The sequence below is a fragment of the Macaca thibetana genome, chromosome 7, assembly GCF_024542745.1.
Source record: "Macaca thibetana thibetana isolate TM-01 chromosome 7, ASM2454274v1, whole genome shotgun sequence".
In the NCBI taxonomy this organism is placed as follows: Eukaryota; Metazoa; Chordata; class Mammalia; order Primates; family Cercopithecidae; genus Macaca; species Macaca thibetana.
In genome coordinates this window covers 48,924,360-48,938,635 of record NC_065584.1, presented here as the reverse complement: position 1 = coordinate 48,938,635, position 14,276 = coordinate 48,924,360, and the positions used below count along the sequence as shown (strand labels likewise).

The 14,276-nt window shown below is 41.6% G+C and overlaps 1 long non-coding RNA gene across 1 annotated transcript in view; it reads left to right on the top strand.

Annotated features, from left to right (window-relative positions):
* LOC126959113 (uncharacterized) overlaps positions 1-14,276 on the top strand; it is a 455,629-nt gene that overhangs the window by 124,325 nt on the left and 317,028 nt on the right. Inside the window, exons 3-4 of the long non-coding RNA XR_007727484.1 lie at positions 81-195; positions 3,286-3,504. This is a non-coding gene — a long non-coding RNA (uncharacterized LOC126959113). The remainder of the gene's footprint in view (positions 1-80; positions 196-3,285; positions 3,505-14,276) is intronic.

Below are 14,276 nucleotides of genomic sequence, written 5' to 3'. Positions count from 1 at the left end.
GAATGCCTTTCTCTCCTATCCCCTTCAGAGAGTATCTCCTCATCTTTCAGAGAGCCAGATGCGCTGTCATTTTTTTCCAGATGGCCTTCTTCAGTGCCCAGAGAGAGCTGGCTGGTCCTCCTTTGTACCCACCTCTGTTGTATGCCTGATGAAGAGGCATTCACTTGATTTGTTACAGGCCTGTTTCCTTCACAGGTAAGTTTCTTACGCTGGGGGCTGCCTGATTTTCTTTCTATGTTTCAGTGCTTGGCAGATAGCAGGTGACATAATAAACACTTACTGAGAGTGTGAATTTAGAAATGAGTCACTCTGGAGGTGGCTGATCAGGTGTCTTCAGTGTAACTTACAAATAAGAAAAACATTTTTGGAAGTGTAGTAGAAGTTTGAGTTTGTGCAGGGAAGAGGTATAATAAGTATATGTAAAATAAGTGTTATATAACATGATAGGAAATATTTTACAGGGAATCTAAGACCAAGATAGAAACCCATCTGTCCCTGCTGACAGAGATGTAGTCTGGCTCATGTTTTCTTTTCTATGATTTTGTAATTTAGGATTTAAATCCCATAAAGTGAACAGCTGACAAACTAGACAAATGTCAGAATACAGATAATAAGCACAAAACCCAAACACTTTCTTTATTTTGCCTTCTCTCCATTGTGTCACTCAGTCAACTATTTCCACCCTGAAGTGTTGGTCACATTAAAGGACAAGGACATGAATAGATGCTTGTGAAGGGTTGTATGTTTTGGTAGAGAAAGCACTCTATTTTTCTTTTTTTTCCTTGGGTGAGAGGCAACATTTTTTTTTAGATCTCATATTTTTAATTTATGAGGTATTGTTTGTGTTCATTTTCTTCAACATTTCCAAAACCTCACAAATTTAGATGAACTTAAACTACTACAAAAGTGAAATATCATAGAATATTTTAAAACTAACTACATTAGCTTTTTTTTTTTTTTTTTGAGATAGAGTCTTGCTCTGTCACCAGGCTGGAGTGCAGTGTGCAGTGGCGTGATCTTGGCTTACTGCAATCTCTGCCTCCAGGGTTCAAGCGATTCCCCTGCCTCAGCCTCCTGAGTAGCTGGGACTACAGGCGCGCACCATCACGCCCGGCTACATTTTTGTGTTTTAGTAGAGATGGGCTTTCACCATGTTGGCCATGAGGGTCTTGAGCTCCTAACTTCGTGATCTGCCCGCCTCAGCCTCCCAAAATGTTGGTATTACAGAGTGAGCCACTGCACCCAGCCAGCTTTTTTTTTCTTTTTTCTTTTTTAAGTACATCATTAAAGGAAACAACATTAGAAGAACACAACAAAACATTGATGAAGAAATTTAGTTAGGTATGCTTTAATAAATACATGATTCATTTTTTAAAAGCCTAAATCCTTTTATGTGCAAATAACCACTAATCACTATAAAAATATTTAAAAATCTAGTTCTCACAAGTAGGATTAATATGGCCTGTTATAATCTTAATATAATACATGTGCTTATTTATAGTAGATATTTGCTTAAACAGCTTCTTTTGCCATAGATGTTAAAGATATAAGCCTCAGCTCAATTCTGGTCTAATTATTAAGAACTTAAAAAGAATGATTATTCAAGTGATTGAGTTTTAAACTGTACTATGTTTATTTTAACTCCACTATTTGCATTACATGAACTATGAACTTGCATCAAGAAAATAGTGTATATGTCTAGAAACATTTTGAATGCTGGGGGAAGAATTTGACCAGCAAGACATCCTGTTGTCTAAACAGTATGAGGGCCTGTTTGCTTCACGGTGAGAAGATCTGCTTTCCTAACAGATTCTGAAGGTGGAGAACAGAAGGAGATGAAGGACTCTTGTCCTGCAGTGTAAGCAGATAATAGCACTTCAGCTGCTTCTCTACACAGGCAGGAGGTTGGACTTGCAATTTTGTTAGAGACTTCTTAGTTCTTAATATCTGTATCATTAGTTGACAGATGGATTTCTGTCTGGAATCTTATTTCAAGAACGCTGCCTCCTGCTAGATAATCTCCTTAAACTGTAATTGACAAATGGAATGAATTTCATTTTCCTAAATTCTGGAGGAATATACTAAAATGTTATCCATGCCTTCAATCTGTGGAGCCCATTCTTTTAATAAATATTTATTGAGCATTTACTATGTGCCAAAAATTCTGCTGGGAACTAGGATACAGTGGAGAATAAGAAGGATACTATCCTTATTCTTCAGTGATAGCAACAAACAACGATTTGAGTGCAAATACTCTTATAATAATTTTTTTGTGTATTTCTCAAAAGTCTGTTCTTGTTCTTTTTACCATTTTGGGTGAAAAAAGGAGAGATTTTTCTAGGATGTAGTAACTTTTTTCTCTCTCTGTAAAAAGTACAGTCAACCTCTCCAGTTAACTTTTTCAGACCACAGCTTCTCAACTTGGGATAGTTACAACTGAGGTCAGACAGAAATTCTCTTTGAATGGTGAAGGCCAGTTATTACAGATAAGTCTAATAAACCACAGTCCAACTTCTCAGCCCAGACTTTGGGACTTTATGGCTGATGGTAAGAGAACCTATCTTTATATTGTTCTCCTACAGAAACCCTGCCTGAGTCTCCTCACTGCTGGCCTGGCCTGCAGATTTCAGACTCTAGACCACAACATCTACTCTTATTGAATTGCTAGCCTACCAGACTGCTCTGCAGATTTTGGACTGGCCAGCCCCCAGAATTTCATGAGACAATTCCTTAAAACAAATATACGTGTCTCTCTTTACCTTTTTGCTTGTTCGTTTGTTTTGTTTTGTTTTTTGAGACAGAGTCTCGCTCTGTCGCCCAGGCTGGAGTGCAGTGGCGTAATCTCGGCTCACTGCAAGCTCCGCCTCCTGGGTTCATGCCATTCTCCTGCTTCAGCCTCCCGAGTAGCTGGGACTGCAGGCGCCCGCCACTGCGCCTGGCTAATTTTTAATATTTTTAGTAGAGATGGGGTTTCATTGTCGTCTTGATCTCCTGACTTCGTGATCTGCCCGCCTCGGCCTCCCAAAGTGCTGGGATTACAGGTGTGAGCCACCATACCTGGCCTCTTTTGCTTTCTAAATATATGTATATGATATATATGAGCATATATGTATATGTTCTGTATGTGGGTATGATATATATACATATAAAACTAGATATGATTAGTTTCATTTCTGCAGAGAACTCTAATACAGGCAATCTGAAAGGGATCAGATATTTAGTGTATTGGACTGGAAATATTCAACGTCCTAGTAGATTACATATATTTTGCTGAATTCCACCTAGAATCCACAAGAACATACTGCCAAAACCCTTCGTCTGGTGTGGAAAGCATGAAGGACACTGCCCTCAGCCCAAGGCCTCTGCTTAAAAAGTTTGAAAGCATTGTCTGCCTGCCTCCATCTCCTGAGTCCTGTCCCGTGGACCAGAAAAAGGTGATGCTCACACCCTTATGCCATCTCGTGCTGTCTTTGTTCCATCAGCAACCGCGTGTGGCTGTCTGTGGTAAGTAATCGAACAATTGCTCAGGGAAGTACGTGCGCTAATGGTGCATGGCAGCATTACAAACACTGTCTGTTTGAGTTAGACCTGAATTGTCCTCTGATTTAAAGATTCCACTGTGATTATCAGAGCCCTGGGGATGATGCTGGCCAGAAAGAATGTGCATGGCTATTATTGTGCCAATTTTATAATTCGTCTTTTAATAATCTGTAACTGAAGAGCTGAATGGAATTTATCAAACCCGGCCTTGTTTCTCACTGGGGAGCTTTCTGTGTTTTGTTACTGAGCCAAGGCTGAATGCAGCTGTTGGAGCTGTCACCAGCATTCTGGTTCACCCAAATATTGATAATAATTACTCCTGCTTCACATGGAAAGCATTTATTTAAATATCTGTAATGGAAAGACCGTTATTATTGGTATTGCAGCTTTATAGTGAGTACATCAAAATGTAGATATGACATTCATAAACCGTGTTTGCAAAAAGCTGTATCTGTCTCCTGCACAGTACACAGGACCCTGGGCTAGTATTGCTGCTCATCTGTTCTTCATAGAATTAGGGAGAAGTTATTACTAGAGAATAATTAAACCCACAGAAATGTCCAAATGTTGGCAGGCTGCAGCCATCCCCAGCAGCACACAACAGCCTGTTATGATCAGCAAAATCCAATAGCCGGAGCTTTGAGCCTGAGGGGGGTAAATAGCATAATGAATTTTCTTTACCCTGTCATTACTCCTCTCCTGGCTTTCCTGGATTACAGTCACAAGCAGGTCACAGAACATTTATGCACACTTCACGCAAAGTGTTTTGGAGTGGAGGCTGGGTCTCGGTCTAACTGGTGGTGATCTATGTATCATTGTGAGGAATGAAAAGCTGCTTCTGCCCCTTGCCAGCTCTATCACTGGGAAGCCCTATACTAGCACAAGCCCATTGCCCCATATTTCCTCCTTAGGTTTTCCCTTTTCTATTCTCCTTGCCTTCCCCTGTTTGCTTGCTCTGGTGGTCTTCTGTCTCCTGAATCAAAATCTCTTTGTTCTTTATCACGTGAGACATGTTTCTTGCTCTAATTAAGATGCTTCTATTTCATAGATAATGTCAGATCACCTCCAAGGGAATGTTTGAGTAGCCGCCTACTGTAGTGAGGGCCTCAGCTGAGGCTTGCTTGTATTCACAGCAATGAGTTGCCCTGTCTATTTGCAGAGGCTAAGGAGATCGTGTGAGAAATATCCCTAGGGAGCAAGGCCTTTTCTATCAAAGCCTTACTTTTCAGAGGGAAAGAGAAAGACTGAGTCTAGCCCTAGGGCTGTTAGGAGACTTGAACCATAGCTTAGCCCCTGGAAGCATGTTTGGGCCTGGAGGAGAGAGAGCTGCAAGTAAAAATTGTGCCATTATGCTCTGTGACAAATTAGGGTTCGGTGACATACTGTTTAGGGACCCATCCAGCAGAGTGTGACACAGAGGCGGTGAGCCCCTCCCCCGCAGGAGAACCGCAGTGCCTGGAGCAACTGGGGGCCACAGCACTCTGCCCAGTCTGCCAGGGGGCCACCAGCAGAGGCTGCTATGCCTCTGGAACTGCAGAGCTCAGCCAAACAGGAGTCCTGTTCCATTGGAATGGAATCCCTGGGGCAGTCCGAGTTCCATTGGAATATTCCTGAATTAATGGGCAATATACCTTTGCCCTTGTCTGACACATGTGGTCCATCTCAGATACTTAGTTCCTTCCTCCATGTATTGTGAGTCCCTGGCTGGGAGGGCTGAGCTAATTTCCTTAAGGAGGGCTTCTATATTTCCCAGGTGAACGCTGCATCCTGATCTTAGCTTAAAGCAGGAATAACAGTAGTTTTGCCTTATAACACACCTGAAGTCTAAAATTGGACCAGCTTTCCAATAGCCTGTTGGCTAATAAAAACATTTGTTTTCGGTGGGGCGCGGTGGCTCACGCCTGTAATCTCAGCAGTTTGGGAGACCGAGGTGGGCGGATCACGAGGTCAGGAGATCTAGACTATCCTGGCCAACATGGTGAAACCCTGTCTCTACTAAAATACAAAAAATTAGCCAGGCATGGTGGTGGCGTGTGCCTGTAGTCCCTGCTACTCAGAAGGCTGAGGCAGGGGAATCGCTTGAACCTGGGAGGCAGAGGTTGTAAGGAGCCAAGATCGCACCACTGCACTACAGCCTGGGCGACAGAGCAAGACTCCGTCTCGGGAAAAAAAAAAAAAAAAAAAAAAAAGTTTATTTTCAAGGAATAGCTTTTGGGACTTAACATTTCTTCAGTAGATTCCCTGGGAAGAAAACCTGAAGGAAAATTTAGGAGACATTAATGTCCTTATGACAGAAAAACACTGGGTAAAGAAGAAATTGATGAAAATAATGTTATGCTTAGCCAAGTCAGCCATTTGAGACAAAACTCCTCTTGTTTAAATTGCAAACTATCTATTTTGGCCAATGAATGTAGTCTTAAAGCATATCCTTAATTTTAGAAGCCTTTGTTACAAGAAAGCCAAATAATTGGGGTTTACAGTTTCAGAGCACTTTTCCTGTTTAAAAATGGCTTGGGGTTCAGAAGATGAATCATGTAATTTTGTAAGAATTCCTTATAATGTAGTATGAAATTATGCTCACATGCTCTGAAGTGTTTTTAAATAGCTCTGGCCACATCTTGGATATTCACTGTCTGAGAATGTATAATTTAAGAAATCGTAACAAGATGGCAGAATTTTGTTCTAAAGGATTTTTAAGGCATTGATCTCCACTCACTTCAATGTTGTTTAAGTGCTTTTCTAAGACAGCTCTCGACTCCTGCTACCTTCACCTCCAAATCACAATTTTCAGAACTTTCAGGACGGGTTCTTCCAACTTAGGATGGTAGTCTGTAGCATTGTAAAGAAGGAGTTGATTCACTGAATTCTTTCCTCTTATTTGATGCCATGAATTTAGGGCCTGCCTTCTGTTTGATACTTGTTCTCAGCTTGCTGTCAGTTCCCTGCTAAGTGATTACTATGACCTTAGCTTAAGGCAGGTGGACTGACCCACCTTTCAAAAAATTTCACAAAATTTGGTGTATTTCTGGTGGGTAGGAATATTTTAGGAGGGTTTTTAAATCAGAATCTTAAAGAGGTTTGTAACATTAAGAAGTGTAGAAACCAAGGAATTAAGGAATGTGCTTATTGGGCAGATATCCAGAGGACTCTAGGCTAAAGAGAAATAATGGTGAAATAAATGGTGATGTGAAGGATAATTTGAGGCCTGGGAATGTTGATCAACACCCTTTAAATTCCACTATCTACAAGGCTGATTTTGTTTGTGAGGTTTCCAAGCGGCTAACAAATCTTTCTCTTTCATATGAATTAGAGCTTTGGGTTTCTTAATTCATGTTTTGCTCATAGGTATACTTCTTTTACAGGAGCTGTTTCAGTTCAGAGAAGTTGTATGCAAATGAATATGTGATAAATTGAGTACTGCTTTAACTTCTTGAGATTAGCAGATTTTTAAAGAACTTTTTTTTTTTTTTTTTTTTTTTGGTGAAACCTTTGTAAAGCGAAGTGTGACCAAATAATTCGTTTACTTGGAAAATCCAAATTTTTCATGTATCAACTCTACTTAAAATGGGGAGATCTTTCATTGTGCAGTCTGCACTGAGCTAGAGCTTTTATCTGTGAAGTCAACTGGGGAGTCAGATTCCCTGTCCCATCCCACACTGCTGCTGCTTCTGAATATGGTACTTATTTTCTACTTGGACATTGATTACAGTAGAACCGCGTGTCTATAGAATTAATTTATAAAAAGAGAAACCTGTTCAAAAAGGAAATTATTGGAGAATTAGAATTGCTAGATTTTTATTTTTATTTTTTGAGGAGGAAAGAATAAAAATGCCCACAATTCTCAGGGAACAAGATAGGTCTCTTAGTGGCATTGTAATTTTAATATTTTTCATTTCTTTATGGAAGACATCAACATTTAGAAACAGAAGTCTCATGATATTCAACATGTTCTTTAATTTTTAAAGTTGATTTTAAAAAATACATATATGTGTTTCTGGATTATATTTGGATACATAAATATTTATGTACTCTGTTCCGCTTTTTCTTTTGTCACTGTTGTTTATCCTCACAGAGCATTGCAGGCACCAGCGTTCATGTGGGCCAGGCTGCGGCAAGGGTGGGGACAGCACCATGGACTGGAGAAAGAGTGTAAATGACAACCCGAGTGTGCACAGTCCATCCCATGCTGTTGGCTGTGTGGATTTGGGTGGGTTTGCCTTGGATGCAGGGATGGGGGTGGAGGAGGGTGAGAGTGAGCCCCAGAATCAGCACAGCATGAATTATATGTGGATATATAAATATTTAGGTACTCTGGTCCACTTTTTCTTTTGTCACCATTGTTTATCCCCACAGAGCATTGCAGGCACCAGCCTTCATGTGGGCCAGGCTGCAGCAAGAGTAGGGACAGCACCCTGGGCTGGAGAAAGAGTGTAAATGACAGCCCAAGTGTGCACAGTCCATCCGGTGCTGTTGGCTGTGTGGGTTTGGGTGGGTTTGCCTTGGACACAGGGATAGGGGAGTGGAGGGTGAGAGCAAACCCCAGAATCATCACAGCATGTCACCGGAGCAATAAAATGGGGAAAGGATGGAAAGAGCTAAATTAAAGAAAATAAAGGACAAAATATGTGAGAGACAATCACAAAGTATAAAGGGGAGGAAGGCATAGGCACTAAAGTGGAGAGAGTGAGATGGTAAGTCAGAAATACTATAGTTGGTACCCCTCATCTGTGGTCGCTTCCATTTCATCATCAGAGGAGGCTGGGGTAAGGTGTGGTGGGGCAGAGAAACAGGCTCAGGCTGAAAAAGGGATGAGAGCGATACGGGGGAAGAGAGGAAGTGAGGGGAGTAGAAAGTACTGTAAATGAGGGCAAAAGGTAGGGTCCGAAGGGAGGGGCTGGCCTCTGTTTGCAGCATTAGGAATAGGAAGGATTCATGTAAGACTGAGAGTGGAGGGTTGGCCTCAGAAAAAGTAGTTTTCTAGAGTGTTCTGCTTCTGCTTCCTATTTTGCTCTCTGCCACTGAGAACAGGAAGGAAGAGGCCTGAGAAGACCCTCCTTCACTCCCCCAGCTGAGGACGGGCTGGGTGGGAACAGGTGAGGCTGAGGCAGGGCTGTCCTGCTGGTGGAGACACAGTACCCCAGAGAGAGCCTGCAGTGTGGACAGACCATGGCCGTGGAGTTGGACAGATCTGCCTCTGTGTGCTTCCTTGGTGACTTTGCCCAAGTAATTTAACTGTTCTAAGCTTCAGACTTTTTAATCTATAAAATGAAAATGAAAATGAAAATATCGACCTTCCAAGGTTGCTGCTATAAGTGAGATATTGGGCAACATGGTTAAACTGGATTCTTAATCTCCCCTCTGCCCCTTTTGGTAAATTGCCTAATGGATGCTGGGAATTCTTGCTCTGTTGGAAGGCCCAGGGACAGCCACCAAGAAGCACATAGTTATCCGGGGACTGGAGTGGCCTTTGGTCCATCATGGGCCTGGTCCCAGTTTCACCTCCTCTAGTGGTGACAGAACTTTTGCTGTTGGGGAGGCAGAGGCATCTCCAAGACAAGTGGCCTGCAGTGGCAAGGTGCCCCAGGATGGCATAAAAGTGAGCAGTGTATGGCTTATGCATCTTTTTGGGTTAACCTGCTTAATTCTTCTATGATCCAAATGTATACAAAGTTAAACATAGCCAATTGACTTTCAACTTTTAATTTTGACTGTAATAATTATATACTTTCTCTAAAATATACCTGTAGACCTCCATGCCATGGAGTCAATTATAAATAACAGTGGAATAACTGAAAATTGCTTTGATATTGGGGGGCCTGGAAACTTTGACTAGTACTCTTAAATTCTATAAGCTGGCCTTGCCTTCAGGTTCTTAAAATCAGCCCAGTTCTCTGTTTCTCTTTCATATGAGTAAATGGGTTTTGGTGTCTTGAACATCTGTTTCATCTGCACGTGCACTTTTCTTCTTTTCAAGCTTAGGGTTGAGACTTCATTCATTTCCCTCTACCACTACACTCCTCGTTCACATGCTCATGCTCATCTTCCACCTTTTCAATTCTTAGTTACTAGATTTGGGCTCTCATCCACTCTGCTTGTCTGAGACTTGGTTTTTGGATCTGTAAAATGGAGCTAATATTACCTTTTTTCTCCCCAAGCTATCTTGAAGATTAAATGAAATTATGTAGTTGTTAAGCTACATAAAAGACCTCTCAACAAATAATAATCATGAACAAATACATTACAGAATGAGATTCTAAATATATTTATATTATTAATTGGCAAACAATGGGATGAGAGATGAAGCAGAAAAGACAACTCAACTAAGATTGAGGATGTGTATGTATTCATATGGAATATCTTGTCCCAAATTCATTTTCTGGGAATTTTCCTCTTAACTATATTGTTGCCATAGAAGCAGTCACTGTGTGGCCGGTTCCTGGTCTGTAGGTAATTTTGTCAAGGATGGGCATCTGAACTAGACTAGGTCAGTGAGTCTATTCCTTGGAATGTTTGGAATTCATCTGAGGAAGTTAAGGAAGTGGGTTGAGAAGGAAAGAGAGCCAAGTGTAGTTGAGCAGCTAGAGTAGAGGAGAGAGGCAGCAAGGCTCCGGACAGGGCTTGAACCCTGGTTCCATCTGGTTCTGGTGCCTGGCTATATTTCTGTCCCTGGGTTCCTTGAGTTAACCCTGTATCTCTGTAGTGATTATTCTCCCTTTTGCTTATACTAGTTTGAGGTGAAGTTCTGTTGCTTGCAACTAAGGGCCCTAACTAATATAATGATCAACTAGATATAAACATTTCCCAGGACCTTGTGAGCAGTGTAAACTGAATTATCTATAAGGCATCTTTGATTTCTGTGATTTTATTTAATTTTATTTATTTCTTTATTTTTGAGATAGAGTCTCACTCTGTCACCCAGGCTGGAATGCAATGGCGTGATCTCAGCTCACTGCAACCTCTGCCTACCAGGTTCAATTGATTCTCCTGCCTCAGCCTCCTGAGTAGCTGGGATTACAGACACCCAGGCACCCACCGTCATGCCTGGCTAATTTGTGTATTTTTGTAGAGTTGAGGTTTTGCCATGTTGGCCAGGCTGGTCTTGAACTCCTGACCTCAGGTGATCCGCCTGCCTCGGCCACGCAAAGTGCTGGGATTACAGGTGTGAGCCACTGCACCCAGTCTTATTTTAATTTTAATTTTTACATTTTTGAGACAGAGTCTTGCTATGTCACCTATTGAAGTGCAGTGGTGCCATCTTGGCTCACTCCAACCTCTGCCTCCCGGGTTCAAGTAATTCTCCTGCTTCAGCCTCCCAAGTAGCTGGGATTACATGCCTGGTTAATTTTTGTATTTTTAGTAGAAACAGGGTTTCACCATGTTGACCAGGCTGGTCTCGAACTCTTAACCGTAAGTGATTCACCGGCCTCAGCCTCCCAAAGTGATGGGATTACAGGTGTAAGCCACCATACCTGGCCTGATTTCTGTGATTTTAAATGTGTGTATGTGTGTGTGTGTGTGTGTGTGTTGAAGAAAGTGATGGTAGGGTCTGGGCAATCACAAGGTTCCTCATCTGTTGCCAGATAAATGCAGAATAGATCACAAATGATAAATGAAACTAAAAAATGTAATTTTATGGACAGTAAACAGTTTGAGGGGGTTGCAAGCTGCATATATGCTGTGATTACATAAGTATTAGCAACACAGCTTTTGATTACTTTCCTCAAGTTACTTTTTAGCTCTAGATGTTGAGGAGCACAGTGTAAAGGTGGCAAAGAAAGGTTTCAAATAATCATTTTAGGAAAACAAGGAAATACAATTGGGAATTGGTAAGTCTGATTCTCCAGCGTGAGATGATGTTAGCGCCATATGATTGTCCCTGAACCCTGAATTTAGGACAGCTCTTTTCAAATAATTTCTGAGAGATGAGGGGTGTCCTGCCTTTGAAACGGGAAGGACAGATGCCCTGCAGCTGTCCCTTCAGAAGGAAATGTGCCAGGTGCGAGATGCCATATTGGCCTCTTGACAATGACTTATGAGCTCTGAGCTTCAATTACCATGAGCTTGATGGAGATGTCATTTGTCATTGTTTCAGGGGATGTGGTTTGAAATATCTGAAAAAATAAAACTCAGCCTTATCTTATTAATTGTTTATTTTTAAGGGATCTTTGTGCTAATCACTTCAGATGGGTGACTTTTGTTGCCTTATCTATGCTCTGAAAGAGTAGTTGACTATCTGCCTTTTAGCTGGGGTTAGCTTTCATCTAGTCTAAATTAACTCAGTTTTGCTCCCTACTACACATAAAAAAGCCACTAATGTATCAATAAGTACTGTTATGTTCAGCTGATAGGGTGAAGCCAGCTGTCTATGGGGGTAACACTCTCTTCTCCCACAAGCCTTCTTGGGTAGTGGCTAAGAGCCCAGACTCTGTCATGGGACTGCCTGGGTTTAAATCACACACTTATTTGTGTGACCTTAGACAAGTCACTTAATATATCTGTAGTTCCTAATTTATAATGTGAGGACAATGACCTCGACTGAATGGGTAAATATATGTCAAGCACTTCCACCAGTGCCTGGCACATGGCAAATGCTATGCAAATGTTTGGTAAGTGACTTATTTCTCCATTAGAATAAACTTAAACATCAGGTCTTCTTCCTCCAACCACAGATTGCCTAAAACCACACAAAGATAAAATTTGTTTGGTATCTGATGCTGCTGTAAGAATGGATCCTGGCTGGGCACGGTGGCTCACACTTGTAATCCCAGCACTTTGAGAGACTGAGGTGGGTGGATCATAAGGTCAGGAGTTCGAGACCAGCCTGACCAACATGGTAAAACCCCGTCTCTACTAAAAATACAAAAATTAGCTGGGCATGATGGTGTGCACCTGTAATCCCAGCTACTTAGGAGGCTGAGGCAAGAGAATCACTTGAACCTCGGAGGCAAAGGTTGCAGTGAGCTGAGATCGTGCCATTGCACTTCTTCCTGGGCAACAGAGCGAGACTCCGTCTAAAAAAAAAAATGGATCCTGAAGAGATGGATTGCAGAATGTAATAAGGGAAGGAGGCCCCTTGAAAAAGGGCAGGGCTTTGAAACAGGAGTCCTATAGGACAGTTTAGCCACAGACCATCCTTGTCTGGCAACCTTCTACTTCCAAGCAAGGAGCAGCAGGGCAGGTTGCAAGATCTGCCTCTTCTTCATAGTTCCTGCTGTCATCTCTCTGGAATCCTACACGCCAGGGTTTCCCAGGGAAACTTCCAGTCAGAACTGTGATGTTTTTTCCACTACAATGGCTCAATTGTAGAGTGGGTTGGGAATAGGCAGACTTCTGATTCTTCACAGCATGTTGATAGAGAATAGGGTTCAGGTGAAAGAGATTACCAATCATTTTTCATTATCCAAGGTATCACTCACCCACTCCAAGGAACACGACTGCGGCAGCTGTGAGGATGCCGAGCATCAGGCCCCAAACCATCTGGCAGATCAGAAGGGGCATTTTCTGGCTGGGGGAAGCTGACATTCAGTAAATTGTTAGTGCTGACTCCCACAGTGACCAGTGTAGCTTCAGGCAGTGGGGAAGTTATGGTGGGGAAAATGAAGCCTTGATATACAGGTTGCACAATCTTGAGTTTTTTGTTTTTGTTTTTTTATGGCATTTTCTTTCCCAAAAGGATGACTTGAGAAGCTTTTGTATACATTGTCTCGTTACATTGGTGGATGACGTTTTTCCATGGGTCTCTCATGTTTCTGCGTGTCTTGTGAGCAAAGACACTGCCTACAGATAGCAGAGATACTGTCTTTTCAAGAATATGTGTTTAGAGATAAGCCTGAAGTTACTGTCTCCCTCTTGAGCAAAGGGCAGACATGCTTCTAATCTAATCTAATAAAGACAGTATCTTTCTCTGAAGAAAAAGGCAGGTATGCCGATGCTATCCATTGTGAAAATTGTGGGTTTCCTCAGCGCAGGATCCCTCTCCTGTTACGCAACCCATGATGTGTGCAGATATTTATCATTTACTCTTCAGATGGTCTCAAAATCGGGAGTTGGGGCTTGAGGACTGGCATAGATTTTTGACCTGCATTCTTTCTAAGCTTATTGAGGTTGTGGAGCACGTTCATAGCACCAGTGATTCATACAACTGAATGTAATTCTCAATGGTGCATTCTAGCTGTATAGGTCCAAAATCTTTCTCTCTCTCTCTTTTTTTTTTTTTTTTTTTCTGCCAGCATCCTGCTGTATGTCACTACAATCTTTTTATTTCTGTTCAAAAATGGAATATTTTGGTCAGGGTTCAAGATTTAATATGATAACTTGCACATTATTACGTCTTTCCTATAAAAAAAAATCTACTTCCCTTTCCCAAGATCCATCCTGGTTTTACTTTTCTCCCCCTCCAAGAAAGAGTTCAGCCTTTCTAAGGTTCCATTCCTGGACAACAGTTCCACATTTGCTTAGTTCCATAAATAGTAAGTAACTGAATAGGGCCTTGTTAATCCTATCCGAGGTCTGTCTGAATCCAAATCTCATGTGCTTTCTGCTATATCGTTCTGCCTTTCCATAATGAAAAGAGCAACCACAAATATTTATTGAAGATTCATTCCAGCCAGGCACTGAAATAAGAGCTTCACTTGTATTCTCTTTCCTGATCCTTACAACAATTCCACTGGGGTAGATTCTGTTATTATCATTTTCACATAAATGAAAAAACTAAGGCTTAGAAAGTTATCTACTGT